This window comes from Saccostrea echinata, unplaced genomic scaffold (assembly GCF_033153115.1).
Source record: "Saccostrea echinata isolate AGI-Se365-2 ecotype Australia unplaced genomic scaffold, CSIRO_AGI_Sech_v1 ptg000052l, whole genome shotgun sequence".
In the NCBI taxonomy this organism is placed as follows: Eukaryota; Metazoa; Mollusca; class Bivalvia; order Ostreida; family Ostreidae; genus Saccostrea; species Saccostrea echinata.
Window position 1 is genome coordinate 7,114,885 of NW_026889801.1, and position 19,305 is coordinate 7,134,189.

General features: G+C 32.7%; 2 pseudogenes; one reads left to right on the forward strand and one right to left on the reverse strand.

Moving 5' to 3' along the window:
- LOC133203935 (G2/M phase-specific E3 ubiquitin-protein ligase-like) overlaps positions 1-7,621 on the forward strand; it is a 40,675-nt pseudogene extending 33,054 nt beyond the window's left edge.
- Positions 7,622-9,279: 1,658 nt separating this feature from the next.
- On the reverse strand, positions 9,280-17,391 carry LOC133204315 (uncharacterized; annotated as a pseudogene).
- Positions 17,392-19,305: the final 1,914 nt, after the last annotated feature.

The window sequence follows — 19,305 nt, forward strand, 5'->3', positions numbered from 1 at the left end:
CTTCTGAAAATGCTTTATATATAATTTATTTTAGAATTGATCAATCCAAACTCTAGATATTCGCATTTCTAAATTTGAAGCGGGTCCAAAATGGCTGCTGTCTCCGTAAACTCCGATAAGTAGGTCAGAATTTACGGAATCAGCCGAGCGTTTGTTTGAATGAAAGTACCATAAGGATCAAAGAAATGTGAAGGAAATGTTGGATTGTCACATCACAATTACGTTGCAATTCTGTTTCGCAATAGAGTTTTAATCCGGGGTTTCCTCAAACGTCTACTATAATTTTTCTTGTCTGTATCTCAAAGTAGAAAAACGACATGACTACAAGTGGAAATACGATAACTACAACCTTTTGTTTTACACCACGGAAAAACTGATCCTAAACCATGGTTATAAGTAAAAGCTTTTCAAGAAACTTGCCTGACTAAAGCAATCAATATATAGTAATTATTACGTGGCCATTGTTTTTTCCCCATGCAGGCTTGTGTCATATTAAATGAACAGAAATAAGAAAACCATTTTTTTAAAGATTGTTTAATGAAAATGATTTAAATATTTTTTTTCTAAAAGATGTTGTTATTGAACATAAATGGTATCAGATTCCTTGACCGTCGCAGGACGAGACATGTTTTTGGGTGAAACATTCTAGTCTTCCCATGAATGTGTAACTAATCGGGATAGTCCACTTTAGGGGTAAACAGGAAAATAAAACTTGTAGAAAATCTTACCTAAATCACTGCTTCAGTGTTACTTATCCATACGATATATAATAAGTACAATATGATAAATATACTTTCTCAAGCTCGATATTCAGGTTATAAGAACATACATTTTGAAATTTCATTGAAACCATCACCATTCAATAGAAAATACATTCCGAAGGATATGCGAGAATATTTACCCGTGACATTTCGCGCGAAATAATGTATCGTGATCAACCTTTCGTAGTAGACAAATGGTCTGATGCAGAAGTATATAGAAGTGCAGAAAAAGATTACATGGACATGCCTGTATATGGAATTACATGAAATAAAAAGTTGAATACATAAAGAATAAAAGAAAGTAAACAGTATCAACAGAGAATGGCTAAAGATATGAATATGAAACTTGCTGAGGTGATAGAGCATCAAATGTAGATATATTTATCGACAATTAATTTTCGTCGTTCTTACTTCCGGTCGCAAACGAAAGTGAATTCAAAAATGTTAAATTTGCAACTTTTTTGTTTTTCAATATTTTTCTTTGGGATTTACAGGGTTAATAGAGAGTCTTTTAGGAGTTTTATGTATGTTTTCATCTTTTTGATTGAAAAAGTTTGCAGAGATTTTTTTTATAAAATTCACTTCCGGTCGAGTGATTACCTGTCCTCAAAATTAGAATTTATTGTCACAATATTGCTTGGCAACAGTAAACGACTGAAGTCTAAAACTTTCAGGTCTGATAGTCAGTCATCAGTTTATTTGAATCGTGAGAAAATCTTGTATCGCCGTTACTTCCGGTCGTGACAGGAAGTGATGCAAAAAAGTGAATGGTTAATGGTTAGCTTTCTTGGATTTTCACGCTGAATTTCTTTTATCACTTTTTCAGAGTGAATTTTTGCTTTTATTTTCAGAATCGGACGGAAGACCTCTCATTGCTCGCAATGAGTTTCTAGTTAAGGTCTTCCGTTTCAGACGGAAGACCTTATAGTGATTCTACTGTTTCTTTTTATTATTATTTTTTTTTCCCCTTTTCTTGTCGGAGCGTTTTCTCAGAGATGGCTGGACGGATTTTCTTGAAATTTTCAGGGATGATAGAGAATGAAAATACCCCTAGGCGTTTTTTTCATTTTTTCAAAATTCACTTCCGGTCGTCAGATATGTCCGATTTCCGTTTTTTTCAAAAATATTTTGTCCCAGTCATATCTCAGAAAAGGTAAGAGATTAAGACACCAAACCTATACGGTTAATAGATCTTGAGGAGTAGGCAAAACCATTTGGGTTAAGAGCGTCAGCCGTCACTTCCGGTCGTCACAGGAAGTGATCAAAGAAATCGAAATTTTCAACTTTTCTTTTTTGATTTTTTTCTTTCATTACATTGTTGCATCTTATTTGTAGATTCGAAATATGTTAGTCTTACCGGAACCAAAAACGTCAACTTCCGGCTATAAGTGAAAAACTGCATAATTTGAGTATTTTACTTTCCCATAAATATTTTTTATACATAATGTATTTGAACTGATTTTTGAATATGTTATCAAGACTGCAAATGTCTAGAGTAACGTCAAATATCTTTGTAAAATTCACTTCCGGTCGCGCGTTTAAATGTCCGCAAAATGAGAACTTGTCCGAGTGAGATCTCAGAAACGGTAAGAGATTTAGACACCAAACTGATAAGAGTATTAAACCTTGAGAAGTAGACAAAACAATTTGGCTTAAGAGCGTCAGTCGTCACTTCCGGTCGTCACAGGAAGTGATCAAAGAAATCGAAAATTTCAAATTTTCTCTTTTGAAATAAGACTTGCATCATATAATTGTATCTTTTTCACAGTTACGAGATGTCTTGGTTCCACCGGAAACAAAAAACGACAACTTTAGGTTTTAAGAGAAAAACTACATAATAGGGGTTTTGAATTTCCCCCAACATATCGCTTATAGATAGAGTTCTTTAAATGATTTTTATATATGTTATTGAGACTGCAGTTGTCTAGATTGACATGAAATATCTTAATAAAATTCACTTCCGGTCGCGTGTTTTCTTGTCCACAAAATGAAAAGTTATTTCAGCGAGATCTCGGAAACGGCATGAAAGTAAAACACCAAACTTGTAGGAGTAATAAAACTTGGTGAGAAGGCAAAACACATAGGGTTAAAAGCGTCAGCCGTCATTTCCGGTCATCACAGGAAGTGATCGAAGAAATCGAAAATTTCAACTTTTCTTTTTAAAATTAAAATTTTCATCACTTTATTGCTTCCCTTTCGCTGTTTTAAAATATGTTAAATTCCACCGGAAAAAAACTTTAAACTTCCGGTTTTAAAAGATAAACTACGTTATTTCGTGGTTTAGCTTTCTCATAAATATCACTTATAGATAAGTAATTGAAATGTTTTTTTTTTTTTTTTTTTTTTTTTTTTTTTTTTACATATGCTGTAGATACTGCAAAAGTCAAGAGAAAATTCAGAGATTTTTATTCAGTTCACTTCCGGTCGTGTGTTTTCTTGTCCTCAAAATTAGAATTTGTTCTCACAATTGTTCGGCAACAGTAAAAGACTGAACTCTAAAACTTTCAGGACTTATAGTCAGTCATCAGTTCATTTGCTTGGTGTAAAAATCGTGTGTCGTCATTACTTCCGGTCGTGAGAGGAAACGAAGCAAAAAAGTATATTTTAAGTTATTTGGTTTCTACATAAGTTTTAGGCTAATACCGACGTTGGAAAAGACATGTTCATGCAAACAGGAAGTCGTATAACGGAAGACCTTCTCATTACTAGTAATGAGTTTCTAGTTATTATTATTTTTGTTCCCTTTCTTGTTTTCAAGATTTCTCAGAGATGGCTGGACGGATTTTCTTGAAATTTTCAGGGATAATAGAGAATGAAAATACCTACAAATGTATCTTTCATTTTTATCAAGATTCACTTCCGGTCGTCAGATATGTCCGATTTCCGTTTTTTTCAGAAATATTTTGTCCAAGTCATATCTCAGAAACGGTAAGAGATTTAGACACCAAACTTATATGAATAATAGATCTTGAGGAGTAGGCAAATCCATTTGGGTTAAGAGCGTCAGCCGTCACTTCCGGTCGTCACAGGAAGTGATTAAAGAAATCGAAATTTTCAACTTTTCTTTTTTGATTTTTTTCTTTCATCACATTGTTGCATCTTATTTGTAGATTCGAAATATGTTGGTCCCACCGGAAACAAAAACGTCAACTTCCGGCTATAAGCGAAAAACTGCATAATTTGAGTATTTTACTTTCCCATAAAGATTTTTTATAGATAAAGTATTTGAACTGATTTTTAAATATGTTATCAAGACTGCAAATGTCTAGAGTAACGTCAAATATCTTTGTAAAATTCACTTCCGGTCGCGCGTTTAAATGTCCGCAAATTGAGAACTTGTCCCAGTGATATTTCAGAAACGGTAAGAGATTTAGACACCAAACTTGTAGGAGTAATAGACGTTGAGGAGTAGACAAAACCATTTGGGTTAAGAGCGTCAGCCGTCACTTCCGGTCGTCACAGGAAGTGATCAAAGAAATCAAAAATTTCAACTTTTCTCTTTTGGAATAAGACTTGCATCATATAATTGTATCTTTTTCACAGTTACGATATGTGTTGGTCTCACCAGAACCAAAAAACGACAACTTCCGGTTATAAGAGAAAACTACATAATAGGGTTTTTAATTTTCCCATACATATCGCCTATACATAGAGGTGTTTAAATGATTTTAATATATGTTATTGAGACTGCAGATGTCTAGAGTGACGTGAAATATCTTAGTAAAATTCACTTCCGGTCGCGTGTTTTCTTGTCCTCAAAATGAAAACTTATTTCAGAGAGATCTCGGAAACAGCATGAGATTAAGACACTAAACTTATAGGAGTAATAAACCTTGGTGAGTAGGCAAAACATATAGGGTTAAACACGTAAGCCGTCACTTCCGGTCGTCACAGGAAGTGATCAAAGAAATCAAAAATTTAACTTTTATTCTTAAAATTAAAACTTGCATCACTTTATTGTTTCTCTTTCGCTGTTTTGAAATATGTTAGATTCTACTGGAAACAAAAACTTTAACATTCCGGTTTTAAGAGATAAACTACGTTATTTCGTGGTTTAACTTTCTCATAAATATCACTTATATATCAGTATTTGAAATGTTTTTTACATATGTTGTAGATATTGCAAAAGTCAAGAGAAAATTCAGAGATTTTTATTCATTTCACTTCCGGTCGTGTGTTTTCCTGTACTCAAAATTAGAATTTGTTCTCACAATTGTTCGGCAACAATAATAGACTGAAGTCTAAATCTTTCTGGACTTATAGTCAGTCATCAGTTCATTTGCATCGTGTAAAAATCGTGTGTCGTCATTACTTCCGGTCGTGACAGGAAACGAAGCAAAAAAGTAATTTTTTGAGTTATTTTGTTTCTACATAAGTTTTAGGCTAATACCGACGTTGGAAAAGACATGTTGATGCAAAGAGGAAGTAGTATAACGGAAGACCTTCTCATTACTAGTAATGAGTTTCTAGTTATATATATTATTATTATGTAAAATTAATCCCCAATTTTAACCCCAACCTAACCCTAGTGTCCCTCTTTGAGCAAACTTGAATCCTCAGAACATGTAGATTTCACACCCTAAATTCTCACCTTTGCGTGCAGTAAATATCCAAGGCGGCAAGGGCTGTATGCACTGAATGAACAAAAAAGCTAGTCTAGGATTACCACAGATTTAGAAAATTATATTTATTTTTAATGCTACTAATCAAAGCATCTAAAAGACCTCAACAAAGTTTTTAAATGGATTAAAACAAATTAGGTTGAAATGATTCAATAAAAAATTGTAAATGTAAAAAGCAATAAAATATTTTGAGTCGGGCCGATTTTTGTGGGTCGGTTGGCTAAGGGCAAACAAACAATATTTTAATATAGGCCTGATGCATCTTTGATCTTGGGATATTGATGTCCAAAAAAGTAGGCTTGTTTTTATGTATTGTCACTTGGAATATATTTGAGAATTTTGGTGAGTTTAACAGTCTTTTAGAAGAGTTTCATGTTTATAAATTTCGACAGAGATACAAGAATTGTTGTTCAGCTGCGATGTGGCCCATGGGCCTCTTGTTTAAGATTGTATGCATATATCTGTGAACGATTACGGGTTCTCAACACCTTTAGGAAATGTATTCAAATCAGCACAACTGAGATTTTACCTTGAAGATGTATGCATGTCAAGCATTTATCTTCAGAAATGAAAAAGTACTAGGAAAATAGCAATTCGGGATTCTAAAATGATCATCAAAGACCCTTTTATTCAAGTAATCACATATCCATTCTGAATTAATTCAAACTCTGGATCTGTAAGTCAGTTACGTATTATAAATGTCATTTCCATTGAGCTATAAAATTATACCCGAAACAAATAATTTCACAAGATGATGAAGTGCCCATTGTAGGGTGACATCTTAAAAAATAAAATTCACAGGTTTTTATAGGACCTTTATTGTGGAATGTCAAAGGATAATATTTTCATGAATATCTAAATTATCACATACCGGTACTTTCAAAGATTTTTACTAATAATATATAGTTAAGGTGCATTTTAGCTTACTTTGCACATATATATATATATATGCATGAATTGCTATTAGTAAACAAAATTATCAAAAGTTGACTATTGCTATTTTAAAACCTATAGTTTTTATTTGTAGATACGCCCGACAAATTCAAATCTATCTTGGCTTTTGTCACTGGGTTGGATTCAGTTCCACCTTTGGGGTTTTCTTCACCACTCAAATTAAAGTTTCGTCATCCAGAAGCAGAAGAAAATTTCAGTGTGTTTGCTACCCCTTATGCAAACACATGTTCCAACACTCTGAGCATTCCTGTCACCGAAACATACAGTGCGTTCAAAGAAGTCATGGACAATGCACTAGATTTGGGTTGTTTATTTACTGATTATTGAGAAATGTTAGGTGGTGTATATATATCCATGTGTTTAGCTCACAGGTTAGAGTTAAGATATTAAAGTGTGCATGTGTTCAGATTGTATTTAGGTTTTATGATGTGTATTTTAAAAAGTCAAAAAACTTTTTAATATTTACAAAATTGTTCACTGATTGAAATTGTGTGAATTAATTGTGAAATGAAAATGGCAAATTTTTACTCATTTTGTTTCAGTTGGTATTAGCTGGACTTTTAGCAAGCTATTCAATATTTCACTATGGTACAATTATATTTACTTATATTTACTTTATAACTAGTCAATTATTTTCAATACAAATGTGATACAAAATACTGATATTTTCTTAAAACGATATTATGATATCAGTTTCTTTCATTACATGCCCCCCCCCCCCCCCCCAAAAAAAAAAAAACCTCATTGTATTATAAGAAATTATTAGCGTATTAAGGACATGCATGTTCAAATTATGGAAAATTTTCATTGTATAAAGCTATAACATATTGAAGCTTTTTGCTTCAGAAAATGGTCACAAAATTAAAATCTTAATAACACCAAACTTCTGGTTTAGGATAGGGCAGGACTTTAACCAATGTATTATTGTCATGACAATACAATGTACCTGAAACACCAAACTGTTACTGTTAACATATTCAGGCCAACGAAGCACCTGAAAGGTTTATTATCATGAACTGGGAATATAAAGTAGTCCATGAGAGTGAGAGAAGTTTGCTTTTACATGTATTATAAGAGAATAATATGGACAGTCAAGTGATAAATTAGGTTATTGGACTAGAATATGTTGCCCATATAGGCAGTTCATTTTTAGTTTAACTGTGATCAGAATTTTTATATCTATGTTTCTGCTTGTTTATTTGCACTTTGAATGTGCAAATTTAAAGCTACAGATAGTAGTGTGTACCAATATTCTTATGATTGACAATAAAATTTCAAATTTTGGCCGAGTTTTTTATGCCCCGGGATCAAAAGATCCCGGGGGTATATTTTTGTTTTGTCCTGTCTGTCTGTTGTCAACTTTAACCTTGCCAATAACTTTTGACTGGTTGGAGCTATGACTTTCATATTTCATATGTGTATTCCTTGAGACAAGACCTTTCTTTGGGTACCATCATATTTGACCTTGGAGTTTGACCCACTTTTGCAAAATTTTATGAGACTTTAACCTTGGCCAAAACATCTGAACAGTTGGTGTTTGGGGTTTTCAAACTTCACATGTGTATTCTTTGTGACAAGGCCTTCCTTTGGATACCAACCACTTTGACCTTTTCACCTTGGAGTTTGACCTACTTTTGAAAAACATTAACCTTGGCCATAACTTTTGAATGGTTGGTGCTAGGGCTTTCATACTTCACATATGTAATCCTTGTGACAAGACCTTCCTTTGGATACCAACAACTTTGACCTTGACCTCGACGTTTTACTTACTTTTAAAAAACTTTAACCTTTGCCACAACTTTTGAACAGTTGCAGCTAGGGCTTTCAAATTTCACAGGTATATTCCTCGAGACAAGACCTTTCTTTGGGTACCAACATTTTTTATCTTTTGGTCTGGATTTTGACTTGCATTTGAGAAACTTTAACCTTCGCCATAAGCTGCCATATGGGGGCATCAGTGTTTCACAAACACATCTTGTCTTCTTTGTAAAAAAGAAAATTCAGAAATAATGAGTTCACAAATTAAGTCTACTATTTTCTATAAGGAGGAGTCACAATTCTCAAATCAATGGCAATTGAATAACTGCAGAGTCTGATTGTACAAAACTGAGATTCTTTGATCCTCAGCCATATAAATTTCATAGTTAATTGTTATTTGCCAATATGTGCATTTTGAGTTCATGTTTTAAAATCAAACAAAATGATATGACTCCAGTGTATCATGGCATATAATAAACTTATGTACATGTATCACATTTGCTCATTTGAGATGTAAATTAATAAGGAAAATTGTTTGAATTGAGATTTGTGTAAATTAAGAATTGCGTCAAATTATATTGGAAGGTCAAACTCTCTTTGAACATAAGTCAGATATTCTTCATGTTACCATTTACCCAGTCATTTCTAATTACCATGTTGTAATTGAAAGAACGCAATATTATTTCCAAGATACAAGCCAAATCTGTGATATAAACAAAACATGTCCTGATCAATAAGTTATCAAACATTGCTGAGGAGCAAACATCGTTAATTAAGACAATCAAATAGCTTTCATTACATCAGACAAAATTATAGGTGGCCTTTAGGGTCAGATGGCTTTTGGTGTAGCAATGAATTGAAATACAAGGTTCATGGGGGGTTGAAATGACTGTCTTTCAGTTTCTGAAATAATAAATGCATGAAACTCCTTTTGGATGTATAACCATGCAGGTTGGGGTCATTAAGACTTGTGAATAATAGAGAGACATGGCAGTCAAGTATATGTATAGGCTACATTGTATGTACAATGTCAGTGGAGACTGCAAATGTAGAGCATTTGACTTAAAATGCAAGGGTTATATTGGTTGAAATTAGGAAATTTACTTCATGGCCAACTACAGTTGATCTTGGTAGTTTAATTCCCTTTGTACTAATTTATCTGAATGAACCATAAATAATTATAGTTTCCCTTTTTTAAAACTTTATTCCAAATTTATTCTGATAACAGATTATTCTACCATACAGCCATGTGCTGGATAATTAAATGGTGTTCATCAGCAAAAAATTATATCATATTCAAGCATTTAAGTAAGATATGAGCCATTCATACAAAGCAAGTGCTTCACTATAATTTGTTGGCAACAACAGGGAATTTTCAAGTATAATGTTTTTACATTCCTCTTCAAAGTCTGGTAAACATCCAAAAGCACTTTGGCGAATGCAGAATTCTTCAGCTGCATCCACATCAGCAATGTCTATCTCCATCTTAAAATTGTGTGTATCTGCAGAATAAATACAAATTAAGGTTAAGAACATATCACAGTGACTTCTCTCCTTATCCACTCTACTATATGGTCTATAGATTTGGCCAGTTTTGGTCTGGGACCCAATTTATCAAAAGGTTAACAAATGACATGAAGGTGATGGATAAGTGGTAGGGTGTATGCTTATATTTAGTTGGTCGTAAAATGTTTCAAGCATTATTTTAGTCATATATAATGATATCATACTAAGTTATAATGTCTGGCACACTTTGGGATCCCCACCTTGACAAATCCATGAACCAGATCTGATACAATTATGATACCTAATAATACTTTATGCTAGACATAAATGTTAAATGAAAGGTGTGTGCCTTGTAATGAAATGGGGTCAAGTGTTTTACCAGTGGAAGAACATTTTAGAGTAATTCCTGAAAAATGGACCTTGGATTAAGAGGAGAAAAATTATTTACAAAGATTATCAATAATCTATTTATTTGACCTTGAAACTCAAAGCATTTAATCTTTATTCCCTAATGCACTAGGTTACATTGGACCAATAGAGAAAATTAAAGGCATACTCCAAGAGAAGTGGAATTTTTAAATTTTATACCTTAATTTGTAATTCTTTGACATATTGGACCTAGCTTAGTTAATTTTCTCAAAATACTCCATTTGTGAAGTACTGGTACATGCAATTATCGATATTAGAACAAATAAAAACACCAGACTTACTAACTGTAATTATCAACTTTGACCAAGCTAACATTATATTGCTATATACAATTTACCTACCCGGTACTTTGACCGAACTAACCTTATATAGCTATATACAATTTGCTTTGATCTTGATGTATGCAAATTAAAATTAGGAGAAATAAGACATATATTTCCTTAATTACCATATAACTCTGGAAGATAATACATCAAATCTGGTTTTCCACCAGGCAGTCCTGCAGACTTTGTGTGTCGAATTCTGTGTTGATTCCACTCTTGAGCACATTTATTTAGATTATCTTGAACAAGTTTTGTGAAACGGAATCGCAGACATTCCCTGTAATTAAGATGCAGTGTTCTTTTTCAGCAGAAAACTAATTTATGCAATTGTTTCTCTGTTTGGGATGCTCAAAATAAAAGAGACCCCTACCCCCTCAATTTAGATGTATAATTATATACATGCAGACTCTTGCATGCAAAACACTCGAAATTGAATGTTGCATATGATGCAATGCATGTACCGGGGTATGTATCTATAAGCTAATAATTGGTGATTGAGTCACAATTATGAAAGATATAATAACTCAGGAATAGATTGCCTATTATATATGAATTACTCCCAAAGTCAAACATCATGACCTATACATGGTACTTTCAGACATGCCAGACCTTCCACCCAACCGGGAAGATCTCTAAATTGAGGCGTAACAGTAATGTACTATAAGATCACAGCTCAAACCACACAGTCAAACAATTATAACCAGAGGCCCTGAGTGGCCACATTGCTCATCTGAGCCACCATGTATAGCCATATTTTAACTCTGATCAATTCAGCTTTATGGTATCGATTACAAAATATCTTGCCAATTTAGTCATCTACAAGATCATGTTTAAAAAGATCTTCAAATTTTTCTCCACATAAACATTGAGCCTATTTTGTCATTTCATATTTTTTCATATTTTTTAAAGATGGTATGGACACCTCCATATTGTGATGTACTGTACTTCTTATATTCTATAAACAATAAAATCGAGTATAATTGTATACAAATTGTCTTTCCTAAAATTGTTATCTAACAACAACGTAGCGCAATGGGTTAGAGCGTTAACTGCCAATCTGTAAGTCATGAGTTCGAATCCCGCTGGGCCTAATTATGTGTAATTTTTACCTTTCAAAAAATTTTTTTTTCATAAAATATTGCAGAATTTTAGAACGGTGAGAGTATTTTGATTACTATGTACTATTATCCACATTAATATCAACAGGTGTCCCAAACCACCTTAAAAGTAGATTTTTCTCTATTTATTCCTATGTGAAAATTCAACCCCCATCCCCTCCATTGTGGCCCAACATTACCCTGGAGAACGATTTGAACAAGCTTGAATCTACACTACCTAAGGATGCATCCACACAGTAATAGGTTCAATATTGAAAGTCCTGATGCCATTGTCATTACGTGATTACAACAAGTTAAAGCTTTTCTGGCCAAATGCGTTTGGATAAGATTTTTTAAAAGGCCTACAAATTTTCAATTACTTGAAAGAGGGTGTGGCTCTTCATTTTAACAAACTCTAAGGATGCTTTCTGCCAAGTTTTCTAAAAATTGGCCTGTGGTTCTGGAGAAGAAGTAAAAAATGTGAAAAGTTTACAAACAAACGTACGGACAGATACAGATGGATGCTGGACAGAAGGTGATCAGAAAAGCTCAATTGAGCTTTCAGCTCAGGTGAGCTAAAAATGATTCATTAACTGATCAGACCCTAGGCCTTGTAGAGTACTCAAGATAAGACCTATATTTAAACATGAAAAGGCTATAAGACACAAAAAAAAAAAAAAAATTTAACTTGTTTAATACAAATGCACATGCATATCATGAAATCAGGAAACTTTGTAGTTTCCCTGGGAAAATTCTTCATAATTCCTGTAAAATTTAGAGTTATAATGAACTCGTATATATTTTGAATTTCTTGATAATCATATAGAACTGATTTAGTCCTGTAGAGGTGTCATTTTAATTTAAGCATAACAATTAGTCTTACATCTTTTATGACAAATTTTAATTAAATCTTACAAGTAAAAAAATTATTTCTGTACTTATTCATTTATATAAAAATCCTTCATCTTTGGTTTTTTATTGGCGATTTTAGGTTTCCAAAGAAGGTTTTTTACCAGTATTTAATACTTCAATGAGCATATTGACTCAATTTTAATATCATAGGAAGAAAAATGTGCATACTTTTGATTTTGCTGTACCTAATATACGACTTCTGTAAAAGGAAGGGTCTATATGAAAAGCAAACAGTGTTACATGTAAGCCACACTGTTGACAATAACCCATCTTTGAGGAAATCTGTAAACCCAGATCAATTTAAATTCTTAATTCCTTAATTGCAATCTTTTGGACAAAAGCAATGCAAGCATGCATATATATAGAGATATGAAATTTACATGGCCTCCATCACTATACCTCTTCATCACAAAGAATTAAATGGAAGTCCACATAATCAGTCTGGATTAATCCAAAATTGAAATTTTGTGTCTAGCATTTAAAATTTGAACATGCAATTAATGAGATCTATAGATCCTAGTATGAAAGTGTACTGTATCCATTTTTTTTTTTTTTTTTGGTGAAAGAACTTACAGTTGAACATGGTTTGTGGTGGAAAACTTTCCTATGTGCTCTAAATTGCTAAAAAACTCCATCCAGAATTGTCCACCACCTTGTTTGTTTGACAACCACCATCGTTCTATTCTCTGAAGCGGAGCAAACGAGAACATTTATTGGGATTAGTTGTTTCATTTTTAATTCATATTACATACTGTTTAATTACAAATTATGTAAAATTAATATAGACATATTAATGTTTATAATACTTGATTTGAAGGTGATGATCCTGTTAGAAAACTTCTCTCCCCAGCCATATCATCATCATGGTACCACCGAAAGGCCCGTTGAATATCAGCTATGATACAGTTTTCTGTTCCTTCATCTGATCTGATACACCTAGGAACTCCTTTAATTCAATACATATTGATAGAGAGGAGGGTGGTTAAAACCATGCAGTCATTAAATTGACCATAAAAGCACTGATATACCGGTAACTGGTAATATGTTTATTATTTTAGAATCCCACTTTTAATTAGCACGAGAATAAATATATGCACAATTCACATGATAAGAGCTAGTGCATGGGTCTAAATCAATTCTATATATGCAAAAATTCATATTATCCATGTTTATAACCTTTAATTTTACAGCAATTATTAAGATATGATTAAAATTGTTGCAGTTAAGGCATATATTTTAAATCATATATTATAATCAATTAAACTTGCTGTATAAAGTTTATTTACTGTTATACACATTGTTTTCTATGATAAAAATCTCATAGATGCTTTGAGGAAGTGAAGAAGATTCATTGAAACTTCATCATAATGATTCTTTCATGGACCCAACATTATAAAGTCTACATACTCCATGAGATCATAAAAAAATCATATCTTATGTTCACCTATAGTTACTTTGCTTAATGCACTAAATTCAATTAAAGCTGATCCATTATTTCTTATGGATTAAGTTTTTACTTAATTGAAAGATAACAGATTTTTCAAACACAATTAACATCTACATTAATGTTTTTTCTTTAGAAAATGTTTCAAGTATTTCAAACTTGTCATAAAAATATGGAAGACCTTACCTTTAATTTCTTTTAAAAAATCCAAAAAATATGAAGCGATCACCCTGGGATCATTGTTTGATCTGCCTACTTTTAGCCAAACACACGCCTTGAAAATCTTTGAAAAAGACATGTGAGGAAATATTTTTAAAATAGAACAGAACAGTGTAAATTTTTCTTTATGAAACATACATTACCAAATATATGATTGCAAACGTGCTCTTTGGTCTTGACAATGAGCACTTTTACATATCAACCAAGGAATTGTATTAATGCACTGACAGCAAGTGTTTCAGTTGTGGCGAAAGCATTCTTGGCATGAAACTATTTCTTTTGTTACATATATTTTAATACTGGTAATATTAAAACATGTGATACATAACACAGAAATTTATAACACATACCCACAAACACATCCATGAATAGCAAATCCAAACCTCTTAAGCTTATCATACCCATCCACATGTAAAAGATAATTAGGTCCTTTGTTATGATATACTCTTCTCTTTAGACGCCTCTGTTTTCTTTCCAAAACACCAATAGGGTCCAATTCCTTTTGAATGGCTAAAACTTGTTCTCTTTATTCAAAATAATGATGGGCACAATTAAACAAAAAAAAAAAAAAAATCTGAGTTCACACTAAGTAAATTAATCATTGTATTCATGATTGCTTAAAAGTTGCATAACTTAACTTACAATGTTTCATCATTTTCTTCTTTGCCCTCCACCCTTATTATTTAGCATGCTGTACAAAAACTAACCTTGAAACCACAAGTTCATGATGTGATAAAAGACGACGCTGTAATCCACGACATCCAAGAGAAGAACCACTTCCCTCCAGTTCTTCCTAAAAGAATTCTATTTTTGAATACTTCTTTTTCATTTCATCATAATTATACTTAGAGAGAAGTAGTAATGTAACTTGTGTGGATATAACTATATATGCATGCATATCACAATTACATTTACATTTTACAATTACTACCATAGGATTACTTTAAATTACACTCTTTACTACATGTACATTATATTTACTCTGAAAATTGAATTTTTCATTTAAAAAATCATCAGATTTATTCCTTCAAAAATTAGGTATTGAAATATTGGAAACTTTATAATATGGTAAAATACAGAGCAACTAATTTGATTTCAAATAATATGCACTTTTGTGTGAATTAATTGAGAACATGACCATAAACTCTGACCTTGCTCCAACTTTATTCAATACAAAATAAGCATTAATTTCTATTAATTAACAACTGTATATATAAGAGCCAACTCAATAAGTTCAATTCAATTTCTTGTCAGTAATTTAAAGTGATTACAGACAAATTTATTTTTCACTTTTGTAAAGAGGATATTTGGAACCATTAATGATTAATTCTCTACTTCCAATTATTTTAATAATTTTAATCCTACCATGATAACACAAGATGCCTCAACAGTGTTTTGCAGCATCCGTCTTTTAAGTCCCATCATTGCCATTATCCTTTTCAGATGTCTCACACTGGATGTAAAAATTCAATCAATAAAAAATTGATATTTTGTTTGCCTTGGATATAAATTTTGCTGATCAATAAAACAAAATTTCAGAAATATTCTATTATTTAACATTTTCTTAAAATTCAGTAATTCTGTCAGTTAATATGACTTGTGGGTTTTGGGTTTTTCATGTTTCTTTTCTCCCTCTCTCTCTTTTTTTAGGAAGGGGGGGGGGGGGGGGCAAATTACAACATATTAGTAAAGTAATTGATTTCTCTCAATACAGTTAAAAATTTTGTGTCAAGCTTCACATTATTTACTAAATCAAAGCTAGGAAGTTTGTTTAAATGACATATGACTTCAGCTATATGTAATAGACATGCATTTGCACTTCATTGTGTGATTTTATCTAGGGATAATTTCTTTAAATTTTTGTTTTTCAACAATCAATTGATCATTTTTATGGTTTGGATTAGTTAGTGATCACCAAACAAAGTTACTTAAAGTGCGGTCACTTGCAACAGGAAATTGTAATGCAATTAATGATTTCTCAGGTAAAGAATTTCCTTCTTTTTTGTTAAAAAGTTGATTTATTTCAATTTTTTCCTAGTTCTTCTAGTTCCGAACTGGTGCTGACTAGAATCCACCCTGTTCTGGGCAGATCTATGTGAACTCTTCTTAAAAAGAAATACCCATAATAGAATATAAGAGTGTTCTAGAGGTTTCCTATTCAAAATAAATAGGTATAATATATGACAGGCTGTAAAGTAACAATGTACACTTGAGTAATCACATTACCTAGATTTTGACTACTTGGCAGACCAATTTCAATTTTCAAATATTACATGTACCTTATTACTATTTTGTGTTGCAAGAGCAGGATACCACATATCTCCAGATTTGTGTATCCACCATAAAAGTATTCTCGAATGAGGTCTTCTCCTTTAATATCAATAAGAAAAAGAACAAATTATTATAAATGCAACTACTGACTACTGCATGGTAAAAGTTAAACTAAGGTAATTAATTTATCATTTAATTCCCCTTCTACACAAAATTACACAATCACAGGTGCTTGGGTCTTTGTTCATGTGTACGCTACCTTTATATCTTTTTATTTATTACATAATGTACATAGTTCATGTAGTTATTGTACATATTCATGAGCAAAGACCCAAGCACCTGACTACCAGATCGACTCTGTAATTACTATAATAGTAATATCGCTATATTCATAATATGTTAGATTTCCACTCCCTGGAGAAAGTTTATAATATATAGGTTGTTTTCAATTCCTATTAAGCCATCAGTAAAATATATTTTAATTAAAAAATCATTAATAAAAGTTCATACAATTGGACAAGAGATATTAACTTACTACACGTATGAATTTGTAAATGTAATGATTAAATTCGGTCTCTAAGCTTTATCATTTCTAAATTTTCATTTGATTTAAAAAAAAAACAACCTTCTGTAAAACCATTAAATAGCATTTAAATACAGTGTAATATTTACGAGTTATGTCCTCTGGGTTTTCTGACATGGTCAAAGACGAATATCCCTCCATTACACGTGTATTAGTTCAATCAGCATGCGCAGTCCGCATTTCCGTACACGACTTCCCTGTAGACTGTGAGTGCAAAGTTGTGTTAGCGAGTTGTGTGACAGCGCGACGGCGTGTTGTGCGAACTTGTGTTAGCGTGACAGCGCGTTGTGTGTTAGCGTGACATCGTGTTGTGCGAACTTGTGTTAGCGTGACAGCGCGTTGTGTGTTAGCGTGACATCGTGTTGTGCGAACTTGTGTTAGCGTGACAGCGCGTTGTGTGTTAGCGCGACGGCGTGTTGTGCGAAATTGTGTTAGCGTGACAGCGTGTTGTGTGTTAGCGCGACGGCGTGTTTTTCTGAACGCGCTGTTGAGCTTTTGCAAATGGCCCTATCCGGACACCATAGAAAAGAGATCCACATTTCATGGCAATGTTTGATAAATGTAAACCCTGTCAAATTCCCTACGATTTTATTGGAAAGATGGAAACATTCGAGAGTGATTTTCGATTTTTAATGAAAACTTGGAATATTTCTAAATTCAAGGGAAGATATTTGAAACAGAATGTTGTTGATGATATTTTTCTTGATGTCGCTACCTCTTTAGAAGATCGAAGAAAGTTGATCCTGAAATGCATTTCACTGCATGAAGCCTACCTCAGATCATGGAAACATATGCAAATCAAAGGACTCATCAGCAACAAACAAATGTATCCATTTAATGAAATGGAGTCTGAAAACATAACGCCTATTCAATTCATCAAAGTTTTGAAATTAGCTCACGCAAACTCTAACCCTAAAGAACTTATAAGACAAAAAGCAAAATATTTTGAAGAAATCTACAGAACAGTACCTTTGAAAACTCTTAAGATGCTTGTTGAAGCCCTAAGGCCCGATTTTGATATTTTTGATTATAATCCTTTTCCTAAGGTTATATTTAATGAAAGAAGACGCCAACTTAATCATTCAGATATATTCAATATTTAATAAAATGAAACCAGAGACATTTCTTTTAAGCAATAAAATGCTTTCTTTGGTTGTTAGCATGGGAATTGATGCCGCAGCTGTTGCAGAAAAAAAATACATAACCAACGTAAGCGGGTAATGTGATTTTTCTCTGCAATAGCTGCGACGTTAATTCCCGTACTAACAATCAAAGAAAGACATTTTTTGTTTTAAATTATATCTTTATAAAAAACATTCAAAGTAAACTAAATATATGTTAAATATTGTATAATAGATGTGTTTGTCATTGTATGCATAATTGATAGAACAGTCGTTGCTTAAGAAATCTATGCAGGTGGTTTGCTTAGTGTTGTTTATGGACTGATTAACGGCAATGGTGTATAAGAATTAAAGGAAATAATATTCTGTGGAAGTAAATATTCAACAATAAATCAATAGAGAAAACACAGAGTACGAGGGTTGTCCCAGAAAAACGCGAACTTTTTTATGCCCCCGGATCGAAAGATACCGGGGGTATATTGTTTTTGTCCTGTCTGTCTGTTTGTCTGTTTATCTGTTTGTCTGTTTATCTGTTTGTCTGTTTGTCTGTTGTCAACTTTAACCTTGCCCATAACTTTTGATTGGTTGGAGCTATGACTTTCATATTTCACATGTGTATTCCTTGTGACAAGACCTTTCTTTGCAAACCATCATATTTGACCTTTTGACCTTGGAGTTTGACCCACTTTTGCAAAATTTTATGAGACTTTAACCTTGGCCATAACTTCTGAACAGTTGGTGCTTTGGGTTTCAAACTTCACATGTGTATTCTTTGTGACAAGGCCTTCCTCTGGATACCAACAACTTTGACCTTTTGACCTTGGAGTTTGACCTACTTTTGAAAAACTTTAACCTTGGACATAATTTTTGAACGGTTAGAGCTAGGGCTTTCATACTTCACATATGTAATCCTTGTGACAATACTTTCCTTTGGATACCAACCACTTTGACCTTTTGACCTTGACCTAGGAGTTTGACCTAGTTTTGAAAAACTTTAACCTTGGCCATAACTTTTGAATGGGTGATGCTAGGGCTTTCATACTTCACATATGTAATCCTTGTGACAAGACCTTCCTTTGGATACCAACAATTTTGACCTTGACCTTGATGTTTACTTACTTTTAAAAAACTTTAACCTTAGCCATAACTTTTGAACAGTTGCAGCTAGGGCTTTCAAATTTAACATTTTTTATCTTTTGGCCTTGGATTTTGACTTGCATTTGAGAAACTTTAACCTTCGCCATAAGCTGCCATACGGGGGCATCAGTGTTTCACAAACACATCTTGTTAATTTTTGGTTCACTA